At 47.1% G+C, this 24,898-nt stretch overlaps 1 pseudogene across 1 annotated transcript in view; it reads left to right on the forward strand.

Annotated features, from left to right (window-relative positions):
- LOC311100277 (dynamin-1-like) overlaps positions 1–24,898 on the forward strand; it is a 91,886-nt pseudogene that overhangs the window by 38,292 nt on the left and 28,696 nt on the right. The window contains exons 11-15 of the transcript in view: positions 4,325–4,411; positions 6,190–6,260; positions 6,420–6,470; positions 7,009–7,023; positions 10,354–10,467. The product of the transcript in view is annotated as a dynamin-1-like (transcript). The remainder of the gene's footprint in view (positions 1–4,324; positions 4,412–6,189; positions 6,261–6,419; positions 6,471–7,008; positions 7,024–10,353; positions 10,468–24,898) is intronic.

Below are 24,898 nucleotides of genomic sequence, written 5' to 3' on the forward strand. Positions count from 1 at the left end.
GGTGTGCAAAGCTCTTAGAGATTTACCCAGAAAGACACAGCTGCAATTGCTGCCAGGCTGATTCTAACATGTATTGACTCAGAGGGTTGAATACTTATCTAATCAAGATACAGTGCATTCGGAAGACCCCTTGACTTTTTCCACATTTTGTTACGTTACAGCCTTATTCTAAAATGGATTAAATTGTTTTTTTCCCTCATCAATCTGCACACTATACCCCATAATGACAAAGCAAAAACAGGTTTTTAGACATTTTTTCAAATGTATTAAAAATAAAACAGTGAAATATCACATTTACAATACATATTTACATCAGTATTCAGACTTTACTCAGTACTTTGTTGAAGCGCCTTTGGCAGCGATTACAGCCTCGAGTCTTCTTGGTTATGACAATTCAAGCTTAGCACACCTGTATTTAGGTAGTTTCTCCCATTCTTCTCTGCAGATCCTCTCAAGCTCTGTCAGGTGGATCGGGAACGTTGCTGCACAGCTATTTTCAAGTCTCTCCAGAGATGTTCGATCGGGTTCAAGTCTGGGCTCTGGCTGGGCCACTCAAGGACATTGAGAGACTTGTCTCGAAGCCACTCCTGCGTTGTCTTGGCTGTGTGCTTAGGGACGTTGTCCTGTTGGAAAGTGAACCTTCGCCCCAGTCTGTGGTCCTGAGTGCTTTGGAGCAGGTTTTCATCAAGGGTCTCTCTGTACTTTGCTCCGTTCATCTTTCCCTCGATCCTGACTAGTCTCCCAGTCCCTGCCACTGAAAAACATCCCCACAGCATGATGCTGCCACCACAATGCTTCACTGTAGGGATGGTACCAGGTTTCCTCCAGATGTGACGCTTGGCATTCAGGCCAAAGAGTTCAATCTTGGTTTCATCAGAGCAGATAATCTTGTTTCTCATGGTCTAGGAGTCCTTTAGGTGCCTTTTGGCAAACTCCAAGCAGGCTGTCATGTGCCTTTTACTGAGGAGTGGCTTCCGTCTGGCCACTCTACCGTAAAGGCCTGATTGGTGGAGTGCTGCAGAAATGGTTGTCCTTCTGGAAGGTTCTCCCATCTCCACAGAGAAACTCTGGAGCTCTGTCAGAGAGACCATCGGGTTCTTGGTCACCTCCCTGACCAAGGCCCTTCTCCCCCGATTTCTCAGTTTGGCCGGGCGGCCAGCTCTAGGAAGAGGTAGTTTGGTAGTTCCAAACTTATTCCATTTAAGAATGATAGAGGCCACTGTGTTCTTGGGGACCTTCAATGCTGCCTAAATGTTTTGGTACCCTTTCCCAGATCTGTGCCTCGACACAATCCTGTCTCGGAGCTCTACGGACAATTCCTTCAACCTCATGGCTTGGTTTTTGCTCTGACATGCACTGTCAACTGTGGGTCCTTATATAGACAGGTGTGTGCCTTTCCAAATCATGTCCAAGCAATTGAATTTACCACAGGTGGACTCAAATCAAGTTGTGGAAACATCTCAATGATGATCAATGGAAACAGGATGCACATGAGCTCAATTTCGAGTCTCATAGCAAAGGTTGTGAATACTTATGTAAAAACTAAAATTTCTAAAAACCTGTTTTCACTTTGTCATTATGGGGTATTGTGTTTTAGAATAAGGCTGTAATGTAACAACATTTTGAAAAAGTCAAGGGGTCTGAATACTTTCCGAATGTACTGTATATTCGTTTTTTATTTTACATTAATTACTGTACATTACAATAATAATAATCTTCCACTTTAACATTAAATAGTATTTTGTGTAGACCGTTGACAAAAAATGACAATTAAATCAATTTTAATCCCACTTTGTAACACCACAAAATGTGGGAAAAGTAAATGGTTGTGAATACTTTCTGAAGGCACAGTATGTCGTTTATTTTCAGTAGGAGACACCTAACTATGTACACTATCATTGATGAATGTCAACTTCTCTATATGTGTGATACTGTTAGCATTCTGTCACACTTCACTATCTGTGTTCTTTGTCCACTCAGGAATATGTTATATAGTCAGGACAAAGTTGGTGAACAATATGAATCTCTTTCACATTGATAGTATGATTAAAGTAGGACTGAGACTATGGATCATTCTTTGCTCACTTTTTTCGGACGTGGCATCCAACACATTTGTCAAGCAGACTATCGGTCTATCCTTACTATGGTCTTATCATGATATTTGAACTCCCATTTTGATTTCTGTCATTCTATTTCTATTCAAACATTCGTTGTCGTTCTGTTTTGTTTTTGATTGGCCAACATAGACAATTGAACTATTTGTCCCAAGTTTCCATCGTAACCAGCATGCAACAGTGTTTTCTCCTCAGTGAGTAATACTGTATCTTTGTGACTTCCTCTCAGTCTCAGATTCTGTCATCTGATTGAGTTCCTCTAGTCGATTCTACTCACTTCCATCCCCGTGTCTGTCGATATCATTTGATCTGTTGTAGTAACTAGTGCTGTTGCAGGTGGAGCAGTTGTGTCTCAGCATCTCAACTAACAGATCTACCCACAACATATATCTCTCTCTGTTTCTCTCTCTCCCTCTCTTTCTCTCTTTATTGTCTTCTACATCTCGTTGTGTCTAACCTCTCACTGTCCTGTTTATTCATCAAGCAAATGTGTGAAAAAATAAAAAAGAGCCCTCTTGTGGATTTTTTCAAGACCATAAAACAGTCTGCAAAGAAAGAGAGAAAATCCACAAGAGGGCTTTCTGCCCTTATCCACTCTCTCTCCTCTTCCTCCCCCCTGCTCCCCATGTATTGTGTGTATGTGTGTGTATGCGTGTGTGTAACCATCTTTCTGCATGCTGCCCATACCCCGTTTGTATGAGTTATTGTATATCAATGTACTTTTTACTGGGGGTGTTCGAGCCCCGATGCATCTCTGTCAAACAGAACGTTTCTAACTGGCTGTGCTGCGACTATGTTGTGAACGTGAAAGTTGCAATGCTTCTTTACAATGACACATTGGTTAATTGGTCTTAAATAAAAAATATCTGTCTTATTTTGATTGGTCAATTTAATGTCTGCTCTAGTAATTCACCTGGCCATAAAGTAGTAGTACAGATGTAGGATCTTAATTTGAGCCAGTGTGCTACAGCAGGAAAATAATCCTGCAGCAACAGGAAATGTGAGTTATTATGTGGATTATACTTAATGGACATTTCTTAGGGGTTGATAATTTTTTTTGAAAATCAAGTCTGAAATTACAAACTTCAGAAGCCTTTTTAAACCTCAAATACACTACAAGTTGCACACTACAAGTTGCAACAGGGTGATCAAATTAAGATCCTACATCTGTATTAGTGATAGCCCGACATAGCGTGATAGGACAGTATGTGAAATAGCCCTGTGTTGGTGTCATCATAGCCAAAGAACCAGTGTACTATAAGTCACCAGGACTTGTGGTTAGAAGACAGTACAGAAGGGAAGACACTAATGCTGTCATATAATAGGCGTCAATGACATGGCTATCTGTCTATACACATGAATAAGCCTTAAAGAGCTCAATGTCACCTACTATGTATTTGGGCCCATGCCAGGAAGTGATCAATCAAACAATAGAAGAGAAGGATCTCATTGATTCCAACGTGATCCCGTAACCTTGAACAGCCATGGTAAAGGATGCGTTGTAACTTGCCAGACGTCAGCTTATTTTCCTTCACTGTGATTTCAGTTGGCTTTCCTCCCACCCACCCACCAGACTCTGTGATTATGTTGTGTGTCTTTTGTATTGGAAGCACACCAATGTCTGTATTGGTGTGTTTACAAAAACCACATGGAAAAAGGCTGTAGTGTGCCAGGAAAATAATGTGTTATTGGGGAGAAGACTATTTGTTGGGCAGAAGACTGTTTAGTGTTTTATGGCAGTAATGCAGACTTTGCACTATTCATTTACTTGTAATTTGATTAACCCCTTGTGGAAAGATAGACACACTAAGATGAGGCAATATTAACACTGATATAATATAATAATAATATGCCATTTAGCAGACGCTTTTATCCAAAGCGACTTACAGTCATGTGTGTATACATTTTTACGTATGGGTGGTCCCGGGGATCGAACCCACTACCCTGGCGTTACAGGCGCCATGCTCTACCAATTGAGCTACAGAGGACCACACTGGACCACACTGATGAACTTACATTGTTGTGACTAGGGCAGAGTCTGTACTCTTGTTGTGTGTGTGTGTATGTACTGTATGTTTTTGTGCCATTAGTGCTTCAGTGTGTGTGTGTTTGGTTGTGTTGACTGTGTTGGCTGTGCTTTGTGTCTGGCCTGTGTCTGAACTGTGCCTCCCTACCCACACGGTGTGCCCTGTGCTGTCCTTTACCCACAGCTGGCTCAGTACCCCATGCTGAGGGAGGAGATGGAGAAGATTGTCACCCAGCACATCCGAGACCGCGAGAGTCGCACCAAGGACCAGGTGACACTCACACACACAGGCACACACACGCACACGCACACGTACACTCTCTCTCACACACACACACACGCACACACACACTATTTTCACTGGCGTAGCGCAGTTTCTCTGGATCCCCGCAAAATCGGAGATTGACTCCCGGCCCCCCTCCCAAAAAATAAATACATTCTAATGCGTCAGCCACTCACAAAATATAGACTACCAATCGCTGTTGTTGGTTATGAAATTGTGACGTCTATGTGGCTGCCTATTGATAGGCTATCAGATTATGTGGTGCTAGTGCTTGTAGAAGCCTACAGTATAGCTTTGCTTTAATGGATACATGTTTATTTTTATTTGGTCATAATCTTCTCATGTTAAGCCTAAGGTTTATGTTTCACTAAGTTATAGGCCTACGGTGTCGCAATGCTGCTATTTAGAATACTGACTGGCGGCAATAATGCGTTTACCTTTTCAGTAATTAAAGTTGGAAATTCAAACTTTGCGGAATGTAAAAAACAGCATACTAATCAGTAACCAATAGATTATTTTAGAATATACAACTGTCCTGTAGGCCTATATCCTACCTTAGCCGAGTATAACAAAGATTAGGAACACCTTTCTAATATTGAGTTGCACCCCCCCTTTTGTCCTCAGAACAACCTCAATTTGTCGGGGCATGGACTCAACAAGGTGTCTAAAGTGTTCCACAGCGATGCTGGCCCATGTTGACCAATGCTTACATTTACATTTACATTTTAGTCATTTAGCAGACGCTCTTATCCAGAGCGACTTACAGGAGCAATTAGGGTTAAGTGCCTTGCTCAAGGGCACATTAACGTCATTTAGCAGACGCTCTTAGCCAGAGCGACTCACAAATTGGTGCGTTCACCCTATAGCCAGTGGGATAACCACTTTACAATTTGGGGGGGGGGGGGGGGGGGTTAGAAGGAATACTTTATATCCTATCCCAGGTATTCCTTAAAGAGGTGGGGTTTCAAATGTCTCCGGAAGGTGGTGAGTGACTCCGCTGTCCTGGCGTCGTGAGGGAGCTTGTTCCACCATTGGGGTGCCAGAGCAGCGAACAGTTTTGACTGGGCTGAGCGGGAGCTATGCTTCCGCAGAGGAAGGGGAGCCAGCAGGCCAGCAGGCCAATGCTTCCCATAGTTGTGTCAAGTTGGCTGGATGTCCTTTGATGGTGGACCATTCTTGATACACAAGGGAAACTGTTGAGTGGGAAAAACCCAGCAGCGTTGCAGTTCTTGACACAAACCAGTGCACTTGGCACCTACTACCATACCCCGTTTAAAGGCACTTAAATATTTTGTCTTTCCCATTTACCCTGTGAATGGCACACATACACAATCCATGTTTAAAGTTTTCGAAATCTTTCTTTAACCTGTCTCCTCCCCTTCATCTACACTGATTGAAGTGGATTTAACAATTGACATGAATAAGTGATCATAGCTTTCACCTGGATTCACCTGGTCAGTCTATGTCATGGAAAGAGCAGGCGTTCTTAATGTTTTGTACACTCAGTGTATATTGTCTGTCTGACTCACCTACTAACAGGTAGAATGGACAACACAAACACTTCACTTACTACATGTGGAAATTAAAAAGGAGAGTTGCTGTCAAAATGATTTATTTAAAAAAGGAATACAATTTAGAGATGGGTGTGAGATGACGGGCCCCCGGAGCCTGCAGGGGTTCCGGTACACCAGTGACTATATTCCCAATCCAAACTCTTATGTCTAATCCTAACTCTAATAACTCCATATGTATGTCCCTCCATCTAGGTGATGCTGCTGATTGACATTGAGCTGGCCTACATGAACACCAACCATGAGGACTTCATTGGCTTTGCCAAGTGAGTGTCGCCCTCTTGACCTCTCTCTTGATACAGTCGATTAGAACAAATAACCCAGTATAGACACAGTACAGTCTGTGAACCCTGACCTACAGACTCTTACTAATTAATCCTTTGTTTAGGTGTGTGTACCAATCTAACCATGATTTTCCCCTGTAGTGCTCAGCAGAGGAGCAGCAGGTGGCCCAGAAGAAGCAAACTGGCAATAAGGTACTATAGGCACACGACAGCACCTACAGATAGTCTTATATTCACTATGATTTGTGCCCTGATGGGCTGTTCAGAAAGCATTGTAATGGCCCTAGATGCAAGGTCCTAGGTAGAGTGCCAACATTCCGGATAACTTTCAATAAATTCCCTGGTTTTCCCAAAATCCCGGTTGGATGATTCCCTGAATCATGAGGAAATAAGCAGGAAATCAGGAATTCTCCAACCAGGATTTCAGGGAAACCAGGGAATTTATTGAAAGTTCCCCCGAATTTTGCAACCCTAGTCCTAGGTCTATGTTGAACTGTTCCCAAACCAGATTATAGTTCCAAGTGAGTACAGTTTTGAGTGAGTTTGAACTACTTCTCCACTTGTTCTCTTCTACAGTATATTGTTCTTTGGCGTTGTTATTCTTTAGTAGTGCTGTGTATTAGTTGTGTAGTGTTCCCACTCTATTCAGTTTTTCTCTGTTTCTTCTGAATGATTTCTCTTTCTGTTGTCTTTTTTCTTCACCTCTATTGCTACAACTATTCTGCTTTAGCAGGATGAAATTATGGTGAGTAGAGAGTGTGTGTGTGTGTTAGTATGTGTGTGCGTGTTAGTGTGTTATGTGCGCGTGCGTGCTTGTGTGTTTCTTTGGGAGTGTGTTAGTATGTGTGTGTGACAGTGTGCGTGTTAGAATGTGTGTGTTTCCGTATGTGTGTGGGATTCTGTGTGTGGGTTTGTTAGAATGTGTGAGTGGTTAGAGCCTCTCATTACTGTAGATGGACAGGTGGCTAGGGAGCTCTCTTGGCTTCTTTCTTAGCTGCCTCCCTCCTCCAGGCAGTGCTCCCATCCAAAACAATAGAAAGTACCCAGCTAGCGCTGCTCATCTCCCATTAGAAACCAGCGTGCGACAAAAAAGAGCACACCCCACAGTACACCCCCCAGACATAGACAGAACACAGAGGGGTTGAGACCAGAAAGGCCTTCCCGTTACGTAATGCACACCTTATGTTTATGTGTAGATGTCTCTCTCGCCCATAGAAACAACACCATTTGGAGACGTTACATTTCACAGCTTTTGCTAACAGTCAAGCCTAATTTTCCTTGGCTGAGTGATTGCTCGTTGCCCCCCTAGCCTTGCCTGACGACTCAAACTGAACTCTTCCGCTTCTCTATGTTCGCTACATACTTCAGTCTGAGACTGCCATCTTTGAATCATTTGTGGTGACGTAAAAATGAGGGATGTTGTACAAAACAAAGCCATCAGCGGTTAGATCATCTCTAACCAATCAGATTATCAAATTGGTTAGAGATGTGTTCTGGCTCTGGCCCAACCCATCGGTTTCTGGGACCAATCAGAATGGCTAGAATGTGTTGCGTTCTAGAAATCGTCGGGAAGGTACTCATATCCAGACTCACTGCGGAGAAGAAACTTAGGTCCGTGGGCGTGGCGTAGTGTTTGGCCGGAGCAAGGAGTTTGGGTAGCCAGTCAACCCCTAGCCTTAGCTTGAACCAGATAAAGAAGGCAACCATGTGTTCTCCAAAAACAACAGCTCTCAGAGAGATAGAGACTTTAGCTTTAGAGTGGGGTGCAGGCTGTTGGTGTCTCATCTCAAAGCTGGAATCCATATCAGTGAAACTATCTGTTTGCGATATTACAACAACAAAGACGTTACTTCAAACAACGAACAATGTTTTTCCCCTCGGACATCATTGCACATCATTGTACGGGCAATATCTTTTTTTTAACCATGATGCTCATTTCCTCCAAACAAAACAATAACAATAATATACTATACTCTACTCTATTCAACTCTACACTATTCCACTCTACTCTATTCTACTCTACTCTACACTACTCTACTCTACACTATTCTACTCTACTCTACACTACTCTACCTATTCTACTCTACTCTACACTACTCTACTCTACACTATTCTACTCTACTCTACTCTACTCTACACTATTCCACTCCATTCTACTCTACTCTACTCTACTCTACTCTACTCTACTCTACTCTACTCTACTCTACTCTACTCTACTCTTACTCTACTCTACACATTCCACTCTACTCGACACTATTCTACTCTACTCTACTCTACTCTACTCTACTCTACTCTACTCTACTCTACTCTACTCTACACTACTCTACTCTACACTATTCTACTCTACTCTACTCTACTCTACACTATTCCACTCCATTCTACTCTACACTACTCTACTCTACTCTACACTATTCTACTCTAATCTACACTACTCTATACTCTACTATACTCTACTATACTCTACTCTATTGTACTCTACTCTACTCTACTCTACACTACTCTACTCTACTCTACACTATTCTACTCTACTCTACTCTACTCTACTCTACTCTACTCTACTCTACACTACACTACACTACACTACTCTACACTATTCTACTCTACTCTACACTACACTATTCTACACTACTCTACTCTACACTATTATCTCTCTCTCTCTCTCTCTCTCTCTCTCTCTCTCTCTCTCTCTCTCTCTCTCTCTCACTCTCTGTCTCTCTCTCTCTCTCTCTCTCTCTCTCTCTCTCTCTCTCTCTCTCTCTCTCTCTTTCTCTGTCTCTCTCTCTCTCTCTCTCTCTCTCTCTCTCTCTCTCTCTCTCTCTCTCTCTCTCTCTCTCTCTCTCTCTCTCTCTCTCTCTCTCTCTCTCTCTCTCTCCCTCCCTGTCTCTCTCTCTCTCTGTGTGTGTGTTGATAGAGCCTAACTATCTAGTGATGGAGGGGAATGTCTCTCAGTGCAGCACAGATATATACATCACCTCTAGAGGCACACCCTGTCAGTTGCCATAGTGACCGCCCAGGCGGGAGGGTCAAAGGGCTTAGGGGCAGTGTAAACACATTGGCCCTCGCTGTTTCCTGTTTAGCCGGCTGTGTTTACCGCCTAGTTCTGCCCTCCCCCCTTTCACCAGCCACTTTGACTAACAGCCTCCCCTAGTATCTCCCTTTTACCTCCCCCTCTACCCATCTAGTGGATTTCAAACCACCCAATATGATGCAATATAATGACTAACAATGCCTTGGTGGAAGGGCAAGTAAGCAGTTGGTTGCGCTAACACTATCGCTGTCCAACAGAAAAGTTTGAGAAAACAGACGTTTTGACATGACACATGATGACTAGGCATCTGTCAGCTAATAACCAACTGATCATTATCTCCACCCCACCACACCCGACAACAGCGCATTCCGCGGGCAACCACGACACAACCGTGCATCCGCATATGCCGTTGCATGTGTTTGGGTTTGAAAGCGGCCTTACAGCCTCATATAGCTCTTTGTCCCCCTTTGTCCCTGCCTGCCTTCCCTGGCTGTACCACCCTCTAGCCGGCCAGTGTGCCAGTGTGCTGCCGCCCCTGTGCATTACGAATGGCCTATGCCAAGTGCACTATGCTCTGTACGTGGCCATAGCTGTGTAATTTTCTCTCCACATTCCCATTTAGCCGGGAGAGAGGAGCGTTAATGATCGGTTTAAGGTAAATACAGAGGCATATGCATTCTATGTTTATGGTATGGGAGAGACACTGATAGAATCACAATGACAGTTGTGTTTAGATGGTAGTAGATAAGCCACAGATCCAGTCCCGGGTGTCCCATGGTGTGTCCCCTGCAGTGACTCCCTATGTCCACTAGGGGCATTAGTGAGCTGGGATACCACACACATGCCATACATACACAGTCTTACTAACACAATGTTTAGGATGAAGTGATGTTGCGAGGGGATGGAGAAGGCTAGCTTTGTGTATGCCTGCCTCTCTGACTCAGTTTATCTGTTTCTATCTCTGTTTCTCTCTCTGTTTCTCTCTTCTCTCTCTCTCTCTCTCTCTCTCTCTCTCTCTCGCTCTCTCTCTCTCTCTCTCTCTCTCAGGTGATCAGGAAGGGCTGGCTGACCATCAACAACATTGGCATTATGAAGGGAGGAGCCAAGGAGTACTGGTTTGTCCTGACTGCAGAGTCCCTGTCCTGGTACAAGGATGATGAGGTGAGGCTTTGGTTATACAAACACACACACACACACACACACACTTACACACACACTGGCCTCTGCTGGTTCTTTGTCTTTTTATGTGTCACCTAAATCTCTCAGTCTGGATTTTAAAGCAAAGATTTCATACCAGAGTGATTTAATGAAGGTACCTCATTTGCTTATTTCCCGGTTCTGCCACAATTTTCTCATAAAATGACTTATTACATTAATTTTAATTGGCTGTATTGTGTTGGATGGAATGACAATAGAAGACCACTAAAATGCTGGTAGTCTCTTTACCGCCAGCACCCGTTACATCACCCAACAGTGATGTGTCTCAATTTAATGAAAACTCACGTGTGATTATGGGTCGTTTTTTCCAAAACCAGTAATGAAATTATTTCAGTGGGATACTTTACGTTTTACTTTAAGACGTTCTGCCAAGGAGATTCAACGTCTCTTTTCCATAGTTTATTCCAAGTCTGATGCCGAGTTTTCCTAGTAAAATGTGCTGGTGTAGTTTGGTGGTTGTTTTTAAAATGGCATGTCCTGATAATAGAACTTGACACGATTTGTACCAGGTCAGATTGGTCAAAGACAGTCCCAGAACCCTTTGCAGCTCTATTAGAAGTTAGAGTCAGCCACAGTCTGGCTGTCTCCATGCCCTAGCCACAGCCACAGCCGCTACGCTAACTGACTGACATCACTGTGTGTGTGTGTGTGTGTGTGTGTGTGTGCTTGTGTGTGTGTGTGTGTGCGTGTGAGTGTTCATTTGTGTCTCTCTAACAGAAAGTTTATATGATAATTTTTTTTACATAGCAAAGAGTCTGTTCTTTTACACACTAAAGGTGATGAGATGGGTGAATTAATGTTGTTTTTTTCGGGGGAGGGGGGGGGCGGTCGGTAGGGGAAGTAGAGAGGGTGGGAGTGAGGGGGGCTGTAGAGGGAGAGAGGGAGAGAGGTAAAGTTTAGAGGCTCTGTCCAACGTGAGACAGGGCCCCCCAGCATGTCAGACACCAAAGCTGGCACCCACATGTGCATACCAGAGCCCTGCGCTGAGTGTGTGTTTCCAATTACACACACGCACACACGCACACACTCATGCACACGCAAGCATGCATGCACGCACACACACACACACCCACACACACACTTTGTCAGGGCCGGTCTGCATGTTCCCCTTCAAGACCAGGGCCATATCCACAAAGCATCTCAGAAAAGGTCTTAAGAATCCTGTTAAAACCTGTTCTAAGACAAAAAAAATCTCCCAGCTCAGAGTAGGTTTTAGGATGATGTTAAGGCACTTCCCAGACAAACTCTGAGGCAGGAGTAAAATCAAATCATAAAATTTGATCTCAGCTGGTAATCACAACAGTTTGAGATACCGCAAAGGACAGATAGTGATGATGCTCATTGACATTGTTGCAAATGATGGGGAATAACCAATCGCAATGAGGCATCGCCAGCTGTGAACTCTATAGCATGCTTCAGACAACCATGGTGAATGTGACTGTACATCAAATGTTGCAATGGTAAAACATTTAACATAATTTTCACCTGACACGATCACTTTGCCTACTCTTCATTATTGCCTAATATGTTGGCATGCGTAACCCTTTTTATTTATTTTTTACCGATTCTTATGATTGTTAAAATCAGAATTTTGACGATATGACCATTATATCAACACACTCGTCACTCCTGTTTAACAACTCTAAATCGCTTTGGCACAGTAGGCATCAAGTCACTTGCAGATAATGTTGCATACAACGTTTGAACGGTCTATCATTTTCATCGAACACAATGAAACTTAACATAGGCCCTAGATGCCTTCAACTGCCCAACTTATAGGCCTGCCTAATTTAAGCATATTTTTTAACAATGTGATGTTGCGCTCCAAAGGGATAACTTGAAATAACATGATGTGGGTAAATAATAATCAAGAGAAAAACGTGTGTATTTATTAGCCTAGTGGTTATAAATATTTAGGCATATCACGTGACATAGGCCTCATGTGAAATAATTTTTAAAAGTGTAAGAGATACTGTTGCATGTAGGTCTAGATTATTTATGGATTGATCATATAGAAATATTAAAACATTATTTTAACAACTCCAAAACAATTTGGATGTGGCGCATCTTTTTATTTTATCAAGACACCTGCTGGTAACTCTTAACTGGTTAGGACAGCTCATGAGGTCTCCTAAATATCTGTTGACTAGGTAGGACTCTTATGACTAAAGATGCTTCATGCATAACATATAGTTTGACCAATAAGAGTAGGAGTAAAATATCTCTATTCTCAGCACTTACCACCAATGTCCTACTCTGAGACGCTTTGTGGATACGGGCCCAGGGCTGCTTTTCATCAACTTATTTCATTACAAAGGGGGCTAGAGAGGATGAGGGAAAGGAGGAAGAGAAAGGGGAGGGAATTGGGTGTAAAGGAGGAGAGGGGGGAGAAGAGGGAGGAGAGGAGTGTCTCTGGTTAGCTGCTTAGGGCCGCAGTAACAAGGGCCATGTGGGACGAACAGAGAGACAGGGAAAGAGAGAAGGATGCTGTGGTCTTCCTTTCATCTCACGCTGAAAAAAAGTCCCTGTCTACTCCCTCCCTCCCTCCCTCCCTCTCTCTTTCCTTCCCTCTCTCCCCCATCCCCAGAGCCATATCCCAAATAACGAAACACGTAGAGGGCAGGAACCCCCCTGCCTACCTTCATCCCTCCCTCCCTCCCTCCCTCCCTCCCTCCCTCCCTCCCTCCCTTCATCCCTCCCTCCCTCCCTCCCTCCCTCCCTCCCTCCCTCCCTCCCTCCCTCCCTCCCTCCCTCCCTACCTTCATCCCTCCCTCCCTCCCTCCCTCCCCCATCCCCAGAGCCCTATCCCAAATAACGAACACACGTAGAGGGCAGGAACCCCCCTCCCTACCTTTATCCTTCCCTCCCTCTCACTCTCTCCCTCCCTCCTTCCCTCCCTCCCTCTGTCGGCGTAGCTCCACATGTATTTATTTGAACATGGCGGTCTCTCGGAGCACAGGGACCCAAAACTAACATAGCACCACTGCTCCAGCTCAGAGGAGAGACGGACGAGTGTAGCTTAATGAGCAGGGAACAGAAACTTTCCATGCCTTTGTCTAGGCAAGGTGGACATGCTTTAATTTTTACACACTCAGTCACATGCATAAGAACTCTCATGAGCATGCACACACTCAGGGCACACACTGGCTAATGTACACACACGCAGATGGACGCAGACACACTCATCCACACATGAACACCATACACACACTCCATAATATACCTAGTATATGTTAAGTACACTATTTAGCTGAGTTGCTTTTCTGCTTCTGTCTGTGTATTCATACAGAGGATCATCCACACATCCACACTGACACACATACATACAGTGGGGAGAACAAGTATTTGATACACTGCCGATTTTGCAAGTTTTCCTACTTACATTTACATTTACATTTTAGTCATTTAGCAGACGCTCTTATCCAGAGCGACTTACAGTTAGTGAATACATATTTTTTTATACTGGCCCCCCGTGGGAATCGAACCCACAACCCTGGCGTTGCAAACTCCATGCTCTATCAACTGAGCTACATCCCTGCCGGCCATTCCCTACCCTACCCTGGACGACGCTGGGCCAATTGTGCGCCGCCCATGAGTCTCCCGATCGCGGCCGGCTGCGACAGAGCCTGAATTCAGCTGTTACAAAGCATGTAGAGGTCTGTAATTTTTATCATAGGTATACTTCAACTGTGAGAGACGGAATCTAGAAAATCCAGAAAATCACATTGTATGATTTTTAAGTAATTCATTTGCATTTTATTGCATGACATAAGTATTTGATACATCAGAAAAGCAGAACTTAATATTTGGTACAGAAACCTTTGTTTGCAATTACAGAGATCATACGTTTCCTGTAGGACTTGACCAGGTTTGCACGCACTGCAGCAGGGATTTTGGCCCACTCCTCCATACAGACCTTCTCCAGGTCCTTCAGGTTTCGGGGCTGTCGCTGGGCAATACGGACTTTCAGCTCCCTCCAAAGATTTTCTATTGGGTTCAGGTCTGGAGACTGGCTAGGCCACTCCAGGACCTTGAGATGCTTCTTACGGAGCCACTCCTTAGTTGCCCTGGCTGTGTGTTTCGGGTCGTTGTCATGCTGGAAGACCCAGCCACGACCCATCTTCAATGCTCTTACTGAGGGAAGGAGGTTGTTGGCCAAGATCTCATGATACATGGCCCCATCCATCCTCCCCTCAATACGGTGCAGTCGTCCTGTCCCCTTTGCAGAAAAGCATCCCCAAAGAATGATGTTTCCACCTCAATGCTTCATGGTTGGGATGGTGTTCTTGGGGTTGTACTCATCCTTCTTCTTCCTCCAAACACGGCGAGTGGAGTTTAGACCAAAAAGCTATATTTTTGTCTCATCAGACCACATGACCTTCTCCCATTCCTCCTCTGGATCATCCAGATGGTCATTGGCAAACTTCAGATGGGTCTGGACATGCGCTGGCTTGAGCAGGGGGACCTTGCGTGCGCTGCAGGATTTTAATCCATGACGGCGTAGTGTGTTACTAATGGTTTTCTTTGAGACTGTGGTCCCAGCTCTCTTCAGGTCATTGACCAGATCCTGCCGTGTAGTTCTGGGATGATCCCTCACCTTCCTCATGATCATTGATGCCCCACGAGGTGAGATCTTGCATGGAGCCCCAGACCGAGGGTGATTGACCGTCATCTTGAACTTCTTCAATTTTCTAATAATTGCGCCAACAGTTGTTGGCTTCTCACCAAGCTGCTTGCCTATTGTCCTGTAGCCCATCCCAGCCTTGTGCAGGTCTACAATTTTATCCCTGATGTCCTTACACAGCTCTCTGGTCTTGGCCATTGTGGGGAGGTTGGAGTCTGTTTGATTGAGTGTGTGGACAGGTGTCTTTTATACAGGTAACGAGTTCAAACAGGTGCAGTTATAACAGGTAATGAGTGGAGAACAGGAGGGCTTCTTAAAGAAAAACTAACAGGTCTGTGAGAGCCGGAATTCTTACTGGTTGGTAGGTGATCAAATACTTATGTCATGCAATAAAATGCTAATTAATTACTTAAAAATCATACAATGTGATTTTCTGGATTTTTGTTAAAAATTACAGACCTCTACATGCTTTGTAAGTAGGAAAACCTGCAAAATCGGTAGTGTATCAAATACTTGTTCTCCCCACTGTAGCTTTAAAAAATGAACTTGTTTCATATTTTACTGTCTGGCTTCTCATTATTGGGAACCCATGGCTTGTTCTGGCAGCTATTTGCAGCTTCAGTAGTCAGCATTGTAACACACACACACACACACACACACACACAGACACACACACACACACACACGCACACACACACACACGCACACGCACGCACACACACACACACACACACACACACACAGGATAGGGTCTAGGGGGGTTAGGGGGTCTGGTTTGTATTACCAGACATGCCAGAGCTTTGAATCAAGCATCCCTGGAGCACAGAGATCCCCAAAGCCTCAAAAACCAGAGAACCAGAGAAGAAGTGAATTAAGAGAAACCCTCAAAAGCATGAGCCAACGCCAAGCCCATGACTCTCACTATTTACGCACGCACGCACGCACGCACGCACGCACGCACGCAAGCACGCACACACACACACACACACACACACACACACACACACACACACACACACACACACACACACACACACACACACACACACACACACACACACACACACACACACACACACACACGCACGCACACACACACACACACACACACACACACACACACACACACACACAGCACAGCACATGAGCTTGCAACGATGCTATAGTCGTCATCGAGCTGCTGGGGGACCCTTCACACTTGTGTGTGTGTGTGTGTGTGTGTGTGTGTGTGTGTGTTCTCCCTGCAGCCTGGTCCTGATGTAAAGCCGCTGGAAAAGCAGTCTCAACTGGAGATCTGAGCTGTAAATAACCTGGGGGGAAATAGGAGGCACTCACTCTCAACAGCACTCACCAAAACATGTGTGTGTGTGCGCATCTGTCTGCTTGTGGCTGTGTGTGTGGTGTGTGGTGTGTGTATGCGTATGTACGCCCATGTGTGTGTGCATGTGTGTGCACACGCATATTTATGGTGAGTATGTATGTGTGCTTATTTCCATTAATGTGTGTGTGCTTATTTTTGGTGTGTATATGTATGTACATCCATGAATGTGTGTGTGTGTGTGCGTTTATGTGTGTGTGTGTATTTGTGCAGTGTGTGTCTCCGGGACTGCATCTTATAAAAAGCAGTTGCGCTCTAGAGCGGACTGTTAATTGGAAACATTATGCTGTGTGGTTTTCATTCCTCTGGTAGAATCTGAGAGCAGGGACATCGTGTGAATCAGTCTCAACTGCGTGTGAGAGAGAGAGACAGAGAGAGAGAAAGAGAGAGAGAGAGAGAAAGACAGAGAGAGCGAGAGAGAGAGAAAGAAAATCAACATCGATGTAAACCCCCTTCTCTTTTGGGTCAGTCTAGTCAAAAACCAAACGGGACACATGACATCATACAGTGTATATCATTTTACAGGAGACATAAGCCTATCTTAGAAAAGGAATCAGAAGCATAGACATCATTTAGATATGTTAAAGTATTTTATTTCATGTCAGTGTTTTTAGCCCATTGGTCAGTTTGAGGTTAGACAACCACCACTTCGTTATGTTGCGCAGGCAGTGACTTAATTGTAATCTTCAGTTTAGTGTAGACAGTTACACTTTGGGTTAACACTCTATGGTCATTCTTCTTCCTGTATGCTGTATCTTAGTCATCCTCCTGTGGTTAGAATATTTTGGGTTCTTCATACAAATACAACCACTCCAGTAGAAGCCATCTTTAGTATATCAATGTTCATTACCAATACCAGTGATTCCCAGTTAACCATAACATTTTAAATATATAGAATATACAGTCTTATTTAAAGTTGAAATCTGCAGTTTTAATGTCTATGGCAGATGTCTTATCCCAGAAAAGACACCAAGTAAGCCCAGACTGATCTTCAAAAAACTTTATTTCAATTTCTCAGGACATACAGTTACTCATCAACTCAAATACCTCACCAATATCCTAGGTGTGAAAGCTAGAACAAGAATGAAACGTTATAATGTCCAAATGACCAACATGATTTCTGTAGAAAATACACCAGTCCTCACTCTTACATCAGGTGCATGTGTTGCACAAAGAACCTCCACAAACATTTGCCCATCAATGGATGAACAGAACAGAGTAGAACAGAGCAGAACAGAGCAAAGCAGAACAGAACAGAACAGTACAAGACAGGTATATAGTTGGGCATGGCCTGCTTCTGTGGTTGAGCCTGTAGGTCTGATTCTTAATGCTGTGCCAGGCTTGCCCAGAGTAGTGCCATTGTCTTTGTGGCTGCTGCCGCCCGTTGGCTAGCTGTCTCTCTTTGTGTCCTGATCTCGCGCTTCCCCACCCAGCCTAACCAATGTGCAGACTACTGTGCAACCACTACTTCCTGAACAGGTAGTCTGAACACTGGGCAGGCGGGGCGGGCTGCTGGTCCACGAGGGGTAAAGGAGGTACACATATATACATTTAAACACTCACACATACTTCACAGACACACATGCACTGAACACATACACACAAACACACACACTGCAGAGACACACATGCACACACTCACTCACACGCACACACACACACGTACACACACACGTAGACACTGAACACACACAAACATACACACAAATACTCACTGTGTTATCTGCACTGTATCCAAAATAGCTATTTGACCAATCATGTGGGCTCAGGAGAGAAGAGGGATTTCTGCCCAGTGGAGAAAGGAGGAGTGGTCTTGCCTGGAGAAGAGCGAGAGAAAGAGAAAAGGGAGAGTAAATGGCTGAGGTGAGGGAGAAGTGATGAGTTGTGATTGGCAGTCTGAGTATTCCTTCCTGTGTCCTGCAGGGAAAGAGAGAGAGGCAGTGAGCAAGGCAGAGAGAGAGAGAGAGAGAGAGAGAAAGAGAAAGACATTCAAAACCCTGTCATGAGTCACAGAGGAGAGGATTTCAAATTGTGCAATGTGTCAGTAGTCTCTGAAATTAGTCTTTTTTTTTTTTACGGTTGAAAACAGATGAAAACGTGCACACACACACACACACACACACACACACACACACACACACACACACACACACACACACACACAGACACATTCACAGACAGTGTCTTAGCTAACTAGACTGGAGTTTGTATGCCCCATTGACCTTAAGCGTTGAGATAAAACGGACATATACAATCCGTGTTTTTCACTACACATAAGAAATGACCAGCGAAAAATGAACTGAACTAAGAACTCTTTGATCTTAGAGTAAAGTTGGTTTGGTGATGACACTACTCCTTTACCGGCAACCATCTGTAGTACTATGGTCAGGAAACAGTCACCAAGCGGTCAAAAACACTAACAGACTTACCGGTAGAGAAACGCGCTCAACATAGATAGCGGTTCATACCCAACTTCTCATACCCACATCCATCAAACCCTCTCAAACACGCATCTACCCAACACCTCCCACAAACGCAGCAGTCTCGAGCCCATCATTCCTTCACAGACACTTAACACAGTGTGAACAAGACACAGATGATAGAAGAGAAAAAAGAGATACCTAGTTCACCTAGTTCAGATACCTAGTTCACCTAGTTCAGATACCTAGTTCACCCAGTTCAGATACCTAGTTCATTATGAGGGTTCTGGATGGGTTGGTCAATGGACTCTCGCTCTCCGTCTCCTCCTCTCTCACTCTTTCACCTCTTGGCGTCTCTCCGGAGAGAAGTCCCCTTTACCGGTTGGTGATACCGCTGGTCAGTGGATTTGTCTCTTCTTGCTATCTCAACCAAATTTACCCCCCACTTTTTCACCCTCCAACTCCCACTCTCCCTCTCTCCTCTCTCCCTCTCTCCTCTGCCAGCAGAGAAAGTGTTGCATTCTGGTAGACTCCTGTTGTCTGTCCATGGCAGTCCATTGGAGCAGAGAGATGTTGTGTGGAGGTTGTAACAGTGTTGTAACAGCATTGTCCAGAGGTTATCTCCTCAGTACGAGAGAATTCTCGCTGAGGGGCAGAGTGAGGACTAGCAGCAGGCTTGACGTGGCAGACGAATGGTCACCAAAGTTTCCCTGGTGAGAGAGAGGGAAGGAGAGAGAGATGGAGACAAGAGAGAGAGAGAGAGAGAGAGAGAGAGAGAGAGAGAGAGAGAGAGAGAGAAAGGAGGAGGAGCTCCTATTGTCCTCTTTTTCTTTTCCCCTTCTGTCTGGGTCGTAGTTTTTTTACAGCTTGGGCTTTTGGGGAGGTAGCAAGAAGTGGAAGGTCAGGGTTCAACAGGAAGTGAGGCGCATTAATTTGCTGCGTGTGTTGTGTAATTGTAGCGGGGGGAACAGGGGCTAGAGGGGAGGGGAGGGGAGGGGAGGGGAGGGGAGGGGAGGGGAGGGGAGGGAGAGAGGGATTGGTTGTCTAGCTGGTGAGCTTTTTGGGGAAGCATGTGTGTGGGAGGACTGGGTGTCTGTGTGTGTGTGTGTGTGCGTGTGTGTGTGTGTGAGACTGTGTGTGAGTATGTTATGTGTTAGTGAGAGTGTGTGTGTATGTATGTGTGCGTGTCATTTTTTTTGTTGCTTGTATGTGCACGTGTGTTTGTGTGTGTGTGTGTGTGTGTGTGGGAGGGAGTGAGTGAGGCTGGATGTCTGCAGAGGCTCCATGGCTTTGTAGCCAGGGCAGGAATGTCGGCGTTTCTTGGCGAGAAGGAAGGCTTGTAATAACTCCAGATGTGGTCTTTCTCTCTCTCTCTCTCTCTCTCTCTCTCTCTCTCTCTCTCTCTCTCTCTCTCTCTCTCTCTCTCTCTCTCTCTCCTCTGTTTTTTCTTCTAAAGCTGATTTCCTCTCCCTATCCGGCTTGAATAAAGGGCTCTTTATACTGGTCTACACCCCCCACCCCACCCCTAGCCCCCTTCAAACACCCCCCACCCCCAACACCCCATCAGAAAGAGGGGGACTGGTGAATTGGGCAGTGGGGGGGTGCAACGGGTGTACTACTGGGAAATCAGAACCAGAACAGGAGTTGAGGTGTGTGTATGTGCCTGTGTGTGTCTGTGTGTGCAAAGGTCATATGGTCTACTGGTTAGAGACATGGCAGTAGTGGGATAGTCCTAAGTACACAACAAAACAGAGGAAGATGCTGCAAAAATAGCATTTGGCACCTCTATCATTCTTTCTCACTCTCCCTCTCTTACTATTTCTCTCTCTCCCTTTCTGTCTCACGCATGGTGATTCGGGGAGTGTGTATGTGTGTGCGTGTATGTGTACGTGTGATTGAACGTGTGTGTATATGAGGGGTTCCTGGCTCAGCACTGGGTGGTAGCTAGGCCTGTGTGTTTGCTTTAGCTATGGTTTCTGAGCTCCAACCTGAGAGAGAAATCAAAGAGCCTCCCCTGGGAGCTGGGGCAGAACTACTGAGAGAGAGAGGGGGAGGAAGGGATGGAGGGAATAAGGGAGGGAAAAAGAGAAGGAGAAAGAGCGGTAGAGAGAGAGAGGTAGACAGGAAACAGAGGTAAAGAATGAGGTAAGTCAGAGCGATGGAGAGTGGGAAAGAAAGGGATTTTTCAAGTTGGGTTTGGGATTGGAAGAAATGTATAGCAGAGGGATGGAAGGAGGGAGGCTGTGGGTGCACCAACATTGTTTCCACAGTTTGGACATCCAAGAAACTTCCAGACACCCTGAAAACCAATGCTGACTCCAACTTATCCAGCCTCGTCATGATTTCTTTTTTTATATTGGTCTAGATGGACAATTTGTGTTTGTGTGTGCATGTGTTTGTGTGTGCATGTGTTTGTGTGTGCATGTGTGCGCAAGTGTGCATGTGTTTGTGTGTGCATGTGTGCGCAAGTGTGTGTGTGTTTGTGTGTGCGCGAGTGTTTTTTGTTTTTGTTTTACTATCCTTGTGGGGACCAGAAGAATGCAATTTTAGACTTAGGGGTTAGGTTTAGGGTTACAAGTAGGGTTAGGAGTTAGGGTAAGTGTCACGTTCGTTGATGAACGGGTCAGACCAAGGCGCAGCGTGATATGCAAACATGTTTATTACACGAATAAACACACGACAAAACAATAAACGAAACGACACATGAAGTCCTAAGGTAACACAACAAACCTTATACAGAACAAGATCCCACAACCCACTAGTGCCAATAGGCTGCCTAAGTATTGTCCCCAATCAGAGACAACGAGCGACAGCTGCCTCTGATTGGGAACCACACCGGCCAACATAGAAATACCCATACTAGAACCTATAACATAGAACAACACAACATAGAATATACACACCCTGACTCAACAAATAGGAGTCCCCAGAGTCAGGGCGTGACAGTACCCCCCCCCCCCAAAGGTGCGGACTCCGACCGCACAACCTTTACTTAACAGGGTAGGGGCCGGGTGGGCATTCCGCCTCGGAGGCGGATCCGGCTCCAGGCGTGACAACCACCTATTCTCCGCCTCCCTGTTGCGCCCCTGGTCTGGTCTGGACCTCGGCGCGCTGCTTACCCTCTCCTTCCTCCCACTATACTCCAAGCCCTGTCTGGACCCTGGTGTGGGAGACCCCGAACCTGGAGAGGGGCTGACGTCTGGGTCTGGACTGGAGCCACTGACCGGAGCTGGACCGGGCACCAGTGGAGCGGACTGCTCTGGCTCCGGACTGGAGCCGCTGACCAGAGCTGGACTAGACCCCGGTGGAGTGGACTGCTCTGGCTCCGGAGTGGAGCAGCTGACCGGAGCTGGATCAGGCACCGGTGGAGCGGACTGCTCTGGCTCCGGACTGGAGCTGCTGACTGGTGCCGGACCAGGCACCGGTGGAACGGGCACGGGCCGTGCCGGACTGGACACACTTACCACTGGTCTGGTGCGAGGAGCAGGCACGGGCCGAACCGGACTAGGAACATGCACCACTGGCTTGGTGCGAGGAGCAGGAACAGGCCGGGCCGGACTGGTGACACGCACCACTGGCTTGGTGCGAGAAGCAGGAACAGGCCGGGCCGGGCTGGCAACGCACACCACTGGCTTGGTGCGAGGGACAGGAACAGGCCGGACCGGGCTGGCGACGCGCACCACTGTCTTGGTGCAAGGGGCAGGAACAGGCCGGGCCGGGCTGGCGACGCGCACCACTGGCTTGGTGTGAGGGACAGGAACAGGCCGGACCGGGCTGGCGACGCGCACCACTGGCTTGGTGCGAGGGGCAGGTACAGGCCGGGCCGGGCTGGTGACGTGCACCACTGGCTTGGTGCGAGGAGCAGGAACGGGCCGGGCTGGGCTGGCGACGCGCACCACTGGCTTGGTGCGAGGAGCAGGAACGGGCCGGACCGGACTGCGAAGGCGGACTGGAGGTCTGGAGCGGAGAGCTGGCACAACCCGTCCTGGCTGGCTACCCACTTTCGCACTACACGTGCGGGGCGCTGGCACAGGACGCACTGGGCTTTGCACGTACTGGCGATACAGCTCATAGAACTGGCGCAGGATATGCGGGACCAAGGAGGCGTACTGGAGACCAGGAGCATTGAGCCGGCACACCCCGTCCTGGCTGGATGCCCATCTTCGCACGGCACGTGCGTGGTGCAAGCCAGGACGTACAGGACTGTGCCGGCGCACTGGCGACACATTATGTAGCTCCGCATAACACGGAGCTTGCCCAGTCATACGCCTTCTCGTGTGAGTACGGGGAGTTGGCTCTGCTCTAACCCTAGGCTCCGCCAACCACCCCGTGTGCCCCCCCAAAAAAAATTATTGGGGCTGCCTCTCGGGCTTCCTCCTTGACCGGCCTCCTCCGTGTTGCCGTTGCTCCTCTCATGCCTGGGCATCTACCTTAGCCCATGGTCCTTTCCCCACAAATATCTCTTCCCATGACCACAACTTGCCCACCTGTGACATGGCCCTTCGCTCCGCCTGGGCACGCTGCTTGGTCCTCGTTTGGTGGGATCTTCTGTCACGTTCGTTGATGAACGGGTCAGAACAAGGCGCAGCGTGATATGCAAACATGTTTATTACACGAATAAACACACGACAAAACAATAAACGAAACGACACGTGAAGTCCTAAGGTAACACAACAAACCTTATACAGAACAAGATCCCACAACCCACTAGTGCCAATAGGCTGCCTAAGTATTGTCCCCAATCAGAGACAACGAGCGACAGCTGCCTCTGATTGGGAACCACACCGGCCAACATAGAAATACCCATACTAGAACCTATAACATAGAACAACACAACATAGAATATACACACCCTGACTCAACAAATAGGAGTCCCCAGAGTCAGGGCGTGACAGTACCCCCCCCCCCCAAAGGTGCGGACTCCGACCGCACAACCTTTACTTAACAGGGTAGGGGCCGGGTGGGCATTCCGCCTCGGAGGCGGATCCGGCTCCAGGCGTGACAACCACCTATTCTCCGCCTCCCTGTTGCGCCCCTGGTCTGGTCTGGACCTCGGCGCGCTGCTTACCCTCTCCTTCCTCCCACTATACTCCAAGCCCTGTCTGGACCCTGGTGTGGGAGACCCCGAACCTGGAGAGGGGCTGACGTCTGGGTCTGGACTGGAGCCACTGACCGGAGCTGGACCGGGCACCAGTGGAGCGGACTGCTCTGGCTCCGGACTGGAGCCGCTGACCAGAGCTGGACTAGACCCCGGTGGAGTGGACTGCTCTGGCTCCGGAGTGGAGCAGCTGACCGGAGCTGGATCAGGCACCGGTGGAGCGGACTGCTCTGGCTCCGGACTGGAGCTGCTGACTGGTGCCGGACCAGGCACCGGTGGAACGGGCACGGGCCGTGCCGGACTGGACACACTTACCACTGGTCTGGTGCGAGGAGCAGGCACGGGCCGAACCGGACTAGGAACATGCACCACTGGCTTGGTGCGAGGAGCAGGAACAGGCCGGGCCGGACTGGTGACACGCACCACTGGCTTGGTGCGAGAAGCAGGAACAGGCCGGGCCGGGCTGGCAACGCACACCACTGGCTTGGTGCGAGGGACAGGAACAGGCCGGACCGGGCTGGCGACGCGCACCACTGTCTTGGTGCAAGGGGCAGGAACAGGCCGGGCCGGGCTGGCGACGCGCACCACTGGCTTGGTGTGAGGGACAGGAACAGGCCGGACCGGGCTGGCGACGCGCACCACTGGCTTGGTGCGAGGGGCAGGTACAGGCCGGGCCGGGCTGGTGACGTGCACCACTGGCTTGGTGCGAGGAGCAGGAACGGGCCGGGCTGGGCTGGCGACGCGCACCACTGGCTTGGTGCGAGGAGCAGGAACGGGCCGGACCGGACTGCGAAGGCGGACTGGAGGTCTGGAGCGGAGAGCTGGCACAACCCGTCCTGGCTGGCTACCCACTT

The sequence above is a fragment of the Coregonus lavaretus genome (assembly GCF_964263955.1).
Source record: "Coregonus lavaretus genome assembly, chromosome: 24".
Classification (NCBI taxonomy): domain Eukaryota; kingdom Metazoa; phylum Chordata; class Actinopteri; order Salmoniformes; family Salmonidae; genus Coregonus; species Coregonus lavaretus.